Below are 13,866 nucleotides of genomic sequence, written 5' to 3'. Positions count from 1 at the left end.
ATAGTTTAAAATACATTGGCATTATTTGATAATCATAAAACCTTCTTGTCAATACGGTTCTATTCTTTGTAAAACTTCTGAGTTAGGTGGTACATACCTACAAGTCTAATATTTCATGGGCTATATGGGATCCGCCATTGACTCGACGGGGGAGCCCCCAACCCAAGTTTACCGCAAGAGTTAGAGTGTCTGAGTCTGATACGCCACAAGGCACTAGGCCAGTGTGTAATCCCTTTAGGATACAAAATAACCCGTATCGGCAAAACACGATTTTGGGCAATGAGTTATCTCAATTTGTGACTTCTTCGGGTAACCATTTAACATCTCTTTACTCCCAATTTTAGCCTTTTCTGAACATGCAACTTTCTAAATTTAAAATCTGTAAGTCTGAGAAAAAAAAATCTAATTTCTATTCTATTCTAAGTCTGTTATGGTATTATCTATTTTGGTATCGTCATATCAAGATTTGCAAGTCATATTTCTGAGCCATAAAATATCATGCAAGATTCTTTCACTTAAAACAATGTTCAGACCACCAAAGCATTCAGACAAGTTTAAGAGAATTCATATTTCAAAACATAAGTCAAAACCATGCAAAAGTTCTCATCTTTTCAATAATTCCAACAAACATGTGGTGGTAATGTATTTTTGACAAAATCATGCAATTCATTCAGTATAAATTTTCAGCATTTATCAACATTTAAAAACCTCTCTCTTCAATTCAAAATCATAATCTAGTCATAAACAATAATCAAGACATTTGTATCATGCTTCTCAAAATACATTCGAAATAACTCATATCATATGAAAAGAATGGGAAATCATTGCAAGAGAGGGATTCTATATTTTCATGTTCTCAATTAAATATTCAACTCAATTTCATACATACATATATACGAGTACAAATCAATTGGGTGAAAGGCCTCCAGACCAAAACAATAATGTCATTAAAGAATTCATAAAGCAACATTGTAATATAAATTCTAAAACCCCTCCAAAATTCATGATTTCACAATATTTAAATGCTGTTGAGACAATTTTCTTATGCCCATGTAGTTTAGAAAAAACCCCATGTACCTTAGACTATAATATTTGAAAGATGAAACCCGAATGTTGATCTGTTTTCTTAAAATCTTGACTTAAGAGCTTAGGCTTTTGTTCTTGGGAAAGGGAAAATGATTTCAATTTGAGAGAATATGAATTTAGGGGCTTAAAGTACAGTTTTAAGTCTCAAATTTTGTGTTTAGGCCAAATTAATGTAGGTTAAATTGACCCAAATGTCCCTGGAAACATAACTAAAAATTACAGGCTGAAAGGGGAGTGTGTATTGCACGCTGTGGAGCCCCGAAATAGAGCGTGTGCCGCATGCTCCATCGCACGCTACCCAGGTATGGACTGAAGTATGCGTCGCGTGCAGATCGCATAATGCTACTGTTTTGGGCTTCCAAACGTGCCCTTATGCTCGTCTAAAAATTCCATAACTTACCCGAGATGTACCCTTGACACCTCCGATCATGAATCAACTTATAAATCGACATTCTAAGGCTGGATAGGTCGAGAATAAAATTATCAAAGGTTAGGAGCTCAAGAGCTCAAAATGTGACTAAGTCCCCCTTTTTTGCACTTGAAAATTTTCAGAAGATTAACCCTCTAAGCCTACTACGAAGTGACATCAATTCAAGAAAACTACAGGGTGTTACATTATCCCCCTTGGGATCATTCATCCTCGAATGATGGATTAGAGCATAGACAAGCACGATTTCAAACATATCAAAGAAAAGAAAAGAAAAAGAATATAGAGAGAGTAAATGAGTGATACCTTCTATGTCATTACTCACTATCTCGAAGAGGCCTGGGTATCTAGTTCGCATGTCATCTTCTAACTCTAAAGTAGCTTCCTCCTCTTTTTGATTCTTCCACAATACCTTGACTGAAGCTATTTCCTTACTCCTCAAATTTCGAACTTGGCGATCCAAGATTGAAATAGGCTTTTCTTTATATGATAAGGAGTCTGTCACCTTGATATCCTTTAATGGCAACACTAGGGAATAATCGTCAACACACTTCTTCAACATGGACATATGAAATGCGGGATGGATAGAAGCCAAATTTGCAGGAAATAATAACTCATAAGCGACCCCACCTATCCTTCTCATAATCTGATATGGTCCTATATAGTGAGGACTCAACTTTTCTTTCTTCTCGAATCGTATGACTCCCTTCATAGGAGAGACTTTTAGAAATACCCAATCACTAACCTTAAATTCTAGTTCTCTTCTTCTAACATTAGCATAGGATTTCTGGCGACTTTGGGCTGTCTTGAGTCATTCTCTAATGATTTTTCCCTTCTCCATTGCCTGATGAACAATCAGGTCTAAATAACCGCATTTTACCAACTTCATACCACTCAATCGGTGATCTACATCTCCTAAAGTACCTCAAAAGGAGCCATCTTAATACTGGCATGGTAGCTATTATTGTATGAAAACTCTATCAAAGCCAAATAATCTACCCAACTACCATTGAAATCAATTACATAAGCCCTCAACATGTCCTCCAGGGTCTAAATAGTGCGTTCAGCTTACCCTTTCATCTGGGGATGGAATACAGTACTCAGGTTCACTTAGGTACCTAGACCCCTCTGAAAAGACTTCCAAAATTGTGAAAAGAATTGCGTACCTCGATCGGATATAATGGATACCGGTGCCCTATGCAAATAAACTATTTTCTCAATGTACATCTTGGCATAATCATCTCCCAAATAGTTAGTCCTCACAGGCAAAAAGTGAGCTGACTTGGTCAGCCGGTCTACAATTACCCAAATAGAATCATATTGGTTTTGGGACCTCGAAAGCCCTGTGATGATGTCCATATTGATCATCTCCCATCTCCACATATGCAAAGCTATCTCTTGGGAAGTACCACTTGGTCTCAAATGTTCCACTTTAACTTGTTGGCAATTCAAGCACTTGGAAACAAAATCAACCACATCACGTTTCATATTGTTCCACCAATATATAACTTTAAGATCATGGTAAATTTTAGTAGAGCCTGGGTGAACAACATACCTTAAAGTATGAGCCTCGTCAAGAATTTTTTTCCACAATCCTTCCACATCTGGTACACATAACCTACCCTGATATCTTAAAGTCCCATCACCTCTAATTTCAAAAGCCATCACTTTCTATTGACCCACATCTTTCTTGATTTGCATTAAGATGGGGTCTCCAGCCTGCTTTTCCTTCACTTCAGCACATAAGGAAGATTTTTCTATTTCATACACAACTACTCCTCCATCTTCGAAATCCAGAAGTCGCACCCCTAGATTGGATAACCGGTGTATATCTTTCACCATATCCCTTTTTCCTTCCTCAACATGAGAAAGACTGCCAATAGATAGCCTGCTGAGGGCGTCGGCCACCACATTCGCCTTGCTCAGATAATAGTGCATGCTCATGTAATAATCCTTCAACAGTTCCAACCAACACCTCTGCCTGAGATTTAATTCTTTCTGTGAGAAAACATACCGTAAGCTTTTGTGGTCAGTGAAAATATCTACATGTAACTTGTACAGATAATTTTGCCAGATTTTAAGTGCAAACACCACAGTCACTAAATCCAGGTCATGAGTGGGGTAGTTTCGCTCGTGCACCTTCAACTGCCTAGATGCATAAGCTACCACCTTACCATGCTGCATAAGTACATAACCAAGTCCCACTTAGGACACATCACAATATACAACAAAACCATCTGTACCTTCAGGAAGGGTCAAAACAGGTGCAGTAGTCAACTTTTCTTTCAACTTCTTAAAACTATTCTCACAGGAGTCAGACCATACAAACTTTACCTTTTTTTGTGTCAACCTGATAAGTGGACCAGTTATGGAAGAAAAACTCTCTATGAACCTTCTATAATACCCCACCAAACTCAAAAAGCTTCGAATGTCAGCTGGAGTTGTGGGTTTGGGCCATTTTCTCACTGCTTCAATCTTTTAGGGGTCAACTTTAATTCTCTCACTAGACACAATATGCCCCAAGAAAGAAATAACATTAAGCCAGAATTCACGATTGGAAAATTTTGCATACAATCTATGATCTTTGAGGGTTTGGAGGATGATTTGGAGGTGACTAGCATGATCCTCCTCAATCTTAGAGTAAATCAAAATGTAATTAATGAAAACTATGACAAACAGATCTAGAAACTGACACAACATCCTATTCATTAAGTCCATGAAGGCTACAGGGGCATTAATCAATCCGAAGGACATGACTAAGAACTCATAATGGCCATATCGAGTTCGGAAAGCTATTTTGGGAATATCATCCTCTCTAACCTTTAACTAATGATACCCTGAATGAAGGTCTATCTTTAAAAAACACTTAGCACACTAAAGTTGGTCAAAGAGATCATCAATTCTAGGAAAAGGATATTTATTCCTGATAGTGACCTTATTTAACTATCGGTAGTCTATACACATACGAAGGAAACCATCCTTCTTACGTACAAAGAGCACAGGTACACCCCAGGGGGAAACACTAAGATGGATAAATCCCTTGTTAAGAAGATCTGTTAATTATTCTTTTAATTTCTTCAATTATGCAGGAGCCATCCTACATGGAGGAATAAAAATAGGATGGGTGTCTGGCAATAAATCAATACCAAAATCTATCTCCCTATCAGGTGGTATCCCTGGGAGATCTTTAGGAAAGACTTTTGGAAATTCATTAACCACCGGGATAGACTAAAGAGAAGGACTTCAGTATTTGAATCTTTAACCCGAATAAGATGATACAAACAACCTTTGGAAATAAGCGTATAGGCTCTAAGATAGGAGATGAATCTCCCTTTAGGTGCTAAAGAATACCCTTCCCATTCTATCAAAGATTTATTTAGAAAAGAAAAGGTAACCTTACGGGTTCTACAGTCTAGCGTGGCATAACATGAATGGAGCCAGTCCATTCCTAAAATAACATCAAAATCAATCATGTAAAGCTCTATAAAGACTGCCACAGTATCATGACTACAAACAAACACAACACAATTTTTATATACCATCCTAGCCACAATAGAATCACCTACAGTTGTACAAATAGAGAAAGGTTCTGCAATAACTTCGGGTTCAAACCCAAAATCGACTGCCACAAAAGGGGTCACATAAGATAAGGTAGACCCGGGATCATGTAATACATACACATCACAGGAGAAGATCTGTAACGTACCCATGACTATATCTAGTGAGGCCTATGCCTCCTGGTGGTTAGACAAGGCATATAACTAGTTACGACTGCTTTCGGTAGCTGATGTAGCATCTTTGGAAGACGGTGATGGCATAGAGAAATTATCTTGGGACTTAGAGCCATTAAAGTTCCTTCTAACAGAAGGATAATCAGTCTGAAAATGGCTCAATTGACCACATGTATAGCCTACTAATGTGCCCAGCTGGCACCTTCCTGGTTGATACTTACCGCAAGTCTCACACCGTGGAAAGGTCCGAGGCGGCTGAGCCACACTTCCCTAGGACTGGGTATCCAGCGCTCTAGATCTATGGTGAGGCTAGAAATTTTGAGATCATCAGTCAACTGGGGCTTTGGGAGCTGGAGCGCTGGCTGCAGACTGAGCATTGGCCCTAAACTTTTTATTCTGCCACCTGTTACCCCAATTACCACCCTGCGGCTGACTGTTGTTCTGGTCTGTTGTCCTGGATCTCTTTTCTTATTTGTACTTAGCCTTTTCTTCAACAATCCTCTTTTTTCTGTTCCTTAACCTGGTGTATGTGAATAGACAATCTAGAGAAGTTCATATCCCTGTTCAGCATCACCCCTTTGCACTCCAACACCAAGTCATCCGAAAGGCCGGATGAAAACTTTCTCATACGAACCCTCATATTTCCTGCTAATTCCAGAGCATAATGAGATATTTAATTAAATTTCAGGGTGTACTCCTTAACGCTCATCTTTCCTTGTCTCAAGTTTATAAACTCTTCAGCCTTAGAATCCCTCAACTCTTGGGGAAAGAATCGATCCAGGAAGGCTTCCACAAAATTGCCCCACATGAAAGGCTCAACACTATATCCCCTAAAATTTTCTCACTCATTATATCACTGATTTTCTACCTCCTTCAATTGATAAGCCGCCAGTTCAACCCCTTCAACTTCATCCACATGCATCGCTCGAAAAATTTTCTCCATCTCATCAACAAACTCTTGTGGGTACTCCTCCACCTTTGTTCTAGTAAATTTAGGTTGATTCAACCTCATAAACTGACCCACTCGTGTAGCCTCTGACATGACAGACTTAGACCCGACATCCTCCGACCGTCGAGTTTGTGAAGTCACCCACTGTGCAATCATATGTATTGACTATTTGAACTCAGCATTCAATATCTCTCTCTGGGAAGGTTGGGTATGGTTAGTCCCAGACTGGGGAGACCTAGGTTCCTTGGGTGGGATGGTATGAACAAGAGGGACTCCCGAAGTAGTAACAAAATCGAAAGTGTGATCCCTATTACGTGTCGTCTTCCCATGAGTAGGACGGATATCTTCTATCTACGCATTCTGATCATTGGAGTGACGTAGAAGCATGATAGCTTCACTGAAATACAAGAGAACATTGATTAAGGGACATTCAGACTCTATTACATAAACTAAATAACAAAGAAGGGAAACATTCCTAAATGTCTAGTAGCCTCCTGCCTATAAGTATGGCGCACTACACACCCATAAATAAGACTCTACCCAATGTAATTTTGTAGACACCCTGGAACTATAAACCGTGCTTTGATACCAAGTTTTTCACGACCTAAGTTGGAATCCTGGCCGTGACGATCATCCCAAACCATATAGGCTTGAACACCTTTAATGGTCTTATACATCATGAACACCATTCATAACAATAAAGAAAAGAAAAAATGCAGAATATAACAATGGAATCATGGTCATACTCTGTATTCTATTTAATGATACATAAAGTAATTTATCAACATCTAGACAATATATGTTTAAGTCTGCAAAATCTCTAATACATACTAAAAGTAACAAACTATCTGAACTGGGACAAGGCCTCCAGTGGACCTATACTAAAGCAAATAACAAGTGACTAAAAAAAAATAGGTCTTCCAAAATAAAGAAGGCTCACCGACTAAATACTTCACTTCTATCTGAATGACTTTACTACTTAGCATGACCTCTAGACTGAGCCTCAGACCTTGAAATATAGGGGGTCAGTACAATTGTACTAGTACGCAGAGCAATCCAAAATATTGCATTTATATATATAAAATAGATGAGAGCAGGTTATGAAACATCATGCATGATATAGTTTAAAATACATCAGCATTATTTGATAATCATAAAATCTTCTTGTGAATACGATTCTATTATTTGTATTACTTCTGAGTTAGGTGTTACATCCCTACAAGTTTGATATTCCACAGGCTATATGAAATACATCATTGACTCAGTGGGGAAGACCCCAACCCAAGTTTACCGCAAGAGTTGGAGTGTATGAGTCTGATATACCATAGGGCACTAGGCCAGTGTGTAATCCCTCTAGGGGAAAAAATAACCCGTATCGGCAAAACACAATTTCGGGCAATGAGTTATCTAAACTCTTGCCTTCTTTGGGTAACCACCTAATGTTCTTTAAGCCCAATTTTAGCCTTTTCTAAACATGCATCTTTCTGAATTCAAAATCCGTAAGTATGAGAAAAAATCTAATTTTTATTCTATTCTGAGTCTGCTATAGTATTATCTATTTTGATATCGTCATACTAAGACTTGCAAGGCCTATTTCTGAGCCATAAAATATCATGCAAGATTCTTTCGCTTAAAACAATGTTCAGACAAGTATAAGAGAATTCATATTTCAAAACATAAGTCAAAACCATGCAAAGATTCTCACCTTTTCAACAATTTCAATAAACATGTGGTGGTCATGTATTTATGACAAAACCATACAATTCTTTCATTATAAATTTTTAGTATTTATCAACATGTAAAACCCCCTCTCTTTAATTCAAAACCATAATCTAGTCATAAACAATAATCAAGACATTTGTATCACGCTTCACAAAATACATTTGAAATAATCCTTATCATATGAAAAGAATGAGAAATCATATGTAATGCCCCGTACATTTTCCTAGCTTGAAATTGTCTAAAAAAAATATTAGGAGCTTTCTTTGAAAGATGAATCCACTTTTGTACACATGGTATTTTTAAGATTTTCACTTTTTGTCATGTGAGAAATTGAATAAGCTTTTCATCAATATAAAATTTGCCTAAATTCGATAACCAGGTAAGAAGTTATGACTATTTCAAGTTCCGTCGTAAAACAGCACCATATTGGTCAGTGGTGCGCCGCACCACAAGCTAAAATGGCAATTGTTTTTTCCAATGTCTTAGTGCTATTTCCTCCACATCACACCAAAGTTCAAGTTTGCAAAAGAAGGGGCAATGCGATGTCTCCGCATCGTGCCATCACTCAGTTTCCCAATTGTTAAATGCTAGTACCACGGTGCGATAGCGCCGTGTTGCGCCAGGGGTCCAATTCGAAAATTTTTTACTAAAATTACAAGACATGTCCAGGGTTAAAAGGATCAATTTCCCACCCCTATATAAGCCCTTTTAACACGTGATTCAGCCACTTTTCACCCAAAATACACTCACTTCTCTCAAAAACCTTTTAAGAACAACCTAGGGCTTTTCATAGAAGATTCAGAATCAAGAATTTCCTCTACCAATCTTTATATATTTACGAACCAAGGTATGCATAGTGTTCATTCATGGACTCTTTTCATCCATGAAGCCCAAGAATCCCTTTTCTAAATTCAAGTTTTATGGATTTTCTTATGAATTTCGTGATTGGGTTACTCTTGTTCATGTGGATAATGAAAAATTGAATTCTACTCTATGTTGGGTGATAAATTATATGTGGGTTAAATTATTATAGGTATAGATTCATGCAAACCTATGACTAAACCCTTGAATGATGAAATTAGAACTGAACCATGATGTTTAATTATTGAACAATGATGTTTACAGGTACCATGCCTACAATATGTTTGATTAAATGCCTAGATGAAGGAAAAATGCCTAACTAGCATGATACCATGAAATCCCCGTTTATGTACAATTTATGCCTATCATATGTTTTGATGAAATACTTCTATAAATGTATTATGGATTATGATATTAGTTATATGTTCAAATAAGTTATGCTTTGTCAGTTTCCTTTCAGCAAGTCCTGGGGGTACTCGTACCCAAAACATTACTTGTGTGCCTAGAGCCATGTCATATTTTCATGATACTCTCAGTCAAGATATGAATCCTTAGACTTCAGACAGTCTTATGACACAGAAAATCTCCATGATCTTATAAACTCAGTCAGTTGTCAGATATCAGTATTATTCTGTGAGTCAACGAAATTCAGTAACTTAGCGCATGCTCAGTTTAGTAAATCATGTTTAGAGTCTATTCAGATGGGAGTAGGAATTAGCACCGAGTGAACCTAAGGATGGGAACACATACTATCAGATAAGGGTATGATTCTTAGAAGTTATCCTTGCATTCCAGAACTATTTAGCCAGCATAGGTTAACACATCAACATTGTCTGATGAGGGTTGATGAGGTGGATAAGCACTGTTAGTTAAGGGCCTCACCATTCTCTTTTGGGGATACTATCAGATGAGGGTCACCCACAATTTATCCTTAACAGTGGTGCGGTATTGACACCCTTCCAATTGGGATTATAGATTGAAACCCAACTCAGCCATAATGGCATATTAGGGGCATGTCGGTTAGATAACTACTACCCACAGTTTTATGTTACAGAATCATGACTATCAAACACAGTCAATTAGTCTCAGTAATAGAACTCAAATAGTTCTTTCGATTCCAGGACTGTCAGATACAGTCAACTTAGATATAGTGCGAGACTCAACTAGTTTCATAGATTCAGGACTGTGAGATACAGTCACTCATGTTATCAATTATATCAGTTATCAGTATGTCATGTTATCAGTATTCAGATTCAGTAATTATGTTATCACGGCATCAATGTCAGTTATTATGTCTCATGCATGTATTCTCACACTCATAATAGTCAATCTGCTATTGTTATTTTTCATGCATATGAACCTCATTCATTTATCCTATCTTACATCAATACTAGTACTTTAAAAGTAATGACATATTTGCATTATGGTGTCTTATACCATAGGTTCAGAGACATGAGCTCCAGAGAATCAGTAGATTCCAATCTTAGCTGTTAGAGTTAACAGTGAGTCCTCATCTTTTGAGGACATGATTATTATTTTATTATCTCACTAATTAGTTTATTAGTTGGAGTTAGTTGGGGATATGTCCCATCAACTTTTTATTCAAACAGTCACATTTTAGAGGCTTTCCAAACTACAGTATGTTCAGATAGCTTATTTTAGTTGTTTTGGGTATTTCATAGACCTTCCAGATGTTACATTTTTATCTGATACTAAGTCTCAGTTTTGAACCTTATGTCCTTTCAGTTCATGTTTTCACATTATAAAGTATTTTATACAATATATAGGTACAAGTATCAGTCATGGGTTAGCTTGTGTTCCTTCGGGGTCATGAGCACCGTATAGTGTTTTGGGTATCAGATTTGAGGCATTACAAACTTGGTATCAGAGCCTAAGGTTTAATAGAGTCCTAGGAATTCTGAAAGCTACATCTAGTAGAGTCTTGTACATGGGTGTGTTGCGTGCCACATTTATGTACAAGAGGCTATAAGATATTTTAGGAACAGTTTCCCCTTTTTCAATATTCATGTCGTGCCAGTGTGTATAATATTAAGTCAATCTCTCAGTCTAATTCATTTCTTCCTTTCTTCTACAGAATATGCCTCCTAAAAGAAGAAATGGGAATCAGCTAGCCTCTCAACCCGAAGAACCTTTGGGCAAATATGTTTCTCATGCAAAGTTTTGAGCTACATTCACTACTCTTGCTAACTCAGTTACTGCTCAAAATGAATTACCAGCTGTCGTTTCATCCAATCCAGTGGCTAATTCAGTTACAACCAGTATTTAGGATTTCACCCAAATGAATCCTCCATTCTTTCTCAGGTCTAATTCAGATGAGGACCCTCAGGAATTCCTAGATTAGGTGCAGAAGGTTATAAACATAATGGGGGTTACTTCTAGTAAGAGTGCTGAGATAGCTGCATATTAGTTGCAGGATATTGCTTATACTTGGTTTAAATAGTAGAAGTCAGAAAGGCCAGATGATGCAGGGCCTGTTGAGTGGGAGGAGTTTGCTTCTGCTTTGCTTGATAGATGCTTTCCTCTAGATCTTAGAGAAGATAAGGTGTTAGAATTCATCAACCTCAGGCAGGGAAATATGATGATGAAAGAGTATTCTTTTAAGTTTACTCAATTAGCCAGATATGCCCCTCATGTGGTTGCAGATAGCAAGGCCAAGATGAGTAAGTTCATTTTAAGAGTGAATGACAGCATGGTTAATGAGTGAAAATCTGCTATGTTGAATAGTGATATGACTTTAGCCAGGATCATGACTCATGCTCAGCAGATAGAGAAGCATAAGATTAAGCAGAGGGAGAATCAGAATAAGAGAGCTAGGACAGGTAGCTTTAATTTTAGTTAGCCTAAGTCAGAGGGAGGCAATCGCTCTCAGATTCATCCTAAGTCATCAGTTCCATCTCCTTCATTATCTAGTACTCCAGTTCCTAAGTTTAGAAAGGGTAACAAAGATAGAGTGCCAGGCTCTAAGTCTCAGGGCAGTGTTAGCAGTGCCCGAACTAATCCCTTTTGTTAGACTTGTGGTAAGAACCATAAGGGTGTGTACAGAGCTAGAAACAATGTCTATTCGGTTGTGGCAAGCCAGGCCACAGAGTCAGAGACTGCCCTCAGTCAGGTTATCAAAGTTATCTCTGCTCCTTAGCTCAGTCTGGTCGCCTAAATCAGCAGGGTGCCACTTCTAGTGTACTAGTGGGCAATGCCCAAATAGATTCTATGCTCTCCAGTCCCAAAAAGATCAAGAAAATTATCCTGATGTGGTTGCTGGTATGTTACAGATCTTTCGTATGCATGTTTACGCTTTTCTAGATGCAGGTGCTTTCTTTTCTTTTGTTACTCCCTATATAACAGTTGATTTTGGAGTTACTCTCGAAATTCTAACAGAGCCCTTTTCAGTCTCTACCCCGGTGGGTAAAACCATTATAGCCCAGCGGGTATACATAAACTGCTCAATTATGATATTTCAGACAGTCACTTAAACAGAGCTAGTCAAATTAGAGATGACTGATTTTGATGTCATTTTCAGCATGGATTGGCTCATTCTTGCTATACAACAATCGACTACAAAAATAGGATAGTTCAGTTTAAGTTCCTAAATGAACCCTTCCTTGCGTGGAAGGGTAGTGTATCTTTTTTTAAGGGTCAGCTTGTTTCCTACCTTCAGGAAAGGAAAATGATATCTAAGGGATGTGTCTATCATCTTGTTCATATTAAGGATTCCAATTCCAAAACTCTCAGTCTTGAATCCGTTCTAGTTGTGAATAAATAGTTAAATGTCTTTCCCAGAGATCTTCCAGGAATCCCCCCCGAAAGGGAAATAGACTTCAGCATTGATCTTCTTCTAGATACTTAACCTATCTCTATTCTGCCATATAGAATGACACCAATAAAACTCAGAGAATTGAAAGAACAGTTGAAGGATCTCCTAGATAAGGGATTCATCAGGCCTAACATTTCCTCGTAGGGCGCACCAGTATTATTCATGCGCAAGAAAGATGGTTCTCTCAAAATGTGCATAGACTACCGTCAACTTAATAAGGTCACAGTCAAGAACAAGTATTCTCTTCCCAGAATCAATGACTTGTTTGACCAACTTAGGGTTCCAGTTATTTCTCTAAGATAGACCTCAGATCTGGCTATCATCTGCTCAGAGTCAGAGAATGTGACATTTTGAAAACAGCTTTCTATACTTCGTATGGTCATTTCCAATTCCTAGTCATGTCATTTCATCTTACCAATGCCCCAAAGACTTTCTTGGACTTGATAAACCGCGTGTTCAAACAGTACTTGGACATGTTCATCATAGTCTTCAAAGATAATATTCTGGTCTATTTCCATAGTGCATGAGATCATACAGACCATTTTAGAACAGTACTTCAGACTCTCAGAGATCATCAGCTATTTGTCAAATTTAGTAAGTGCGAATTTTGGCTAAGGTCAGTAACATTCCTTGATCAGATCATTTTGGGTGATGGCATTAGAGTAGATCCTCAAAAGACCAAAGTGGTAAGAAACTGGCCTAGACCTATCTCTCCATCAGATATCAGGAGTTTCTTGGGTTTGGATGGCTATTACAGATGATTTGTTAAGGAATTTTTGTATATTTTATCCCCTATGTCTAGATTGACTCAAAAGAAAATCAAGTTTCAGTGGTCAGATCCTTGTGAGAAGAGTTTTAGGAGTTGAAAACTCGACTAACCTCAGCTTCAGTTTTAGCTCTTCCAGATGGTCCAGACGGGTTCGTAGTGTATTGTGATGCATCCAGAGTAGGTTTAGGTTGTGTTCTTATGCAACATGGTAAGGTCATATCCTACACCTCTAGACAGCTTAAACCCCATGAGAAGAATTATCCTACTCATGATCTTGAGTTAGCAGCCGTAGTCTTTGCCTTGAAGATTTGTAGGCATTATCTCTACAGAGTCCATTTAGATGTTTTCACAGATCATAAGATCCTTCAATATGTATTTTCTCAGAAAGATCTAAATTTTCATCAAAGAAGGTGGTTAGAGCTCTTGAAAAATTATGACATGAGTGTCCTCTATCATTTGGGCAAGGACAATGTAGTGGCCGACGCTCTT

Source organism: Capsicum annuum, chromosome 3, assembly GCF_002878395.1.
Source record: "Capsicum annuum cultivar UCD-10X-F1 chromosome 3, UCD10Xv1.1, whole genome shotgun sequence".
Taxonomy (NCBI): domain Eukaryota; kingdom Viridiplantae; phylum Streptophyta; class Magnoliopsida; order Solanales; family Solanaceae; genus Capsicum; species Capsicum annuum.
The sequence above is the reverse complement of the archived record's forward strand: the minus strand, read 5'-3'. Positions refer to the sequence as shown.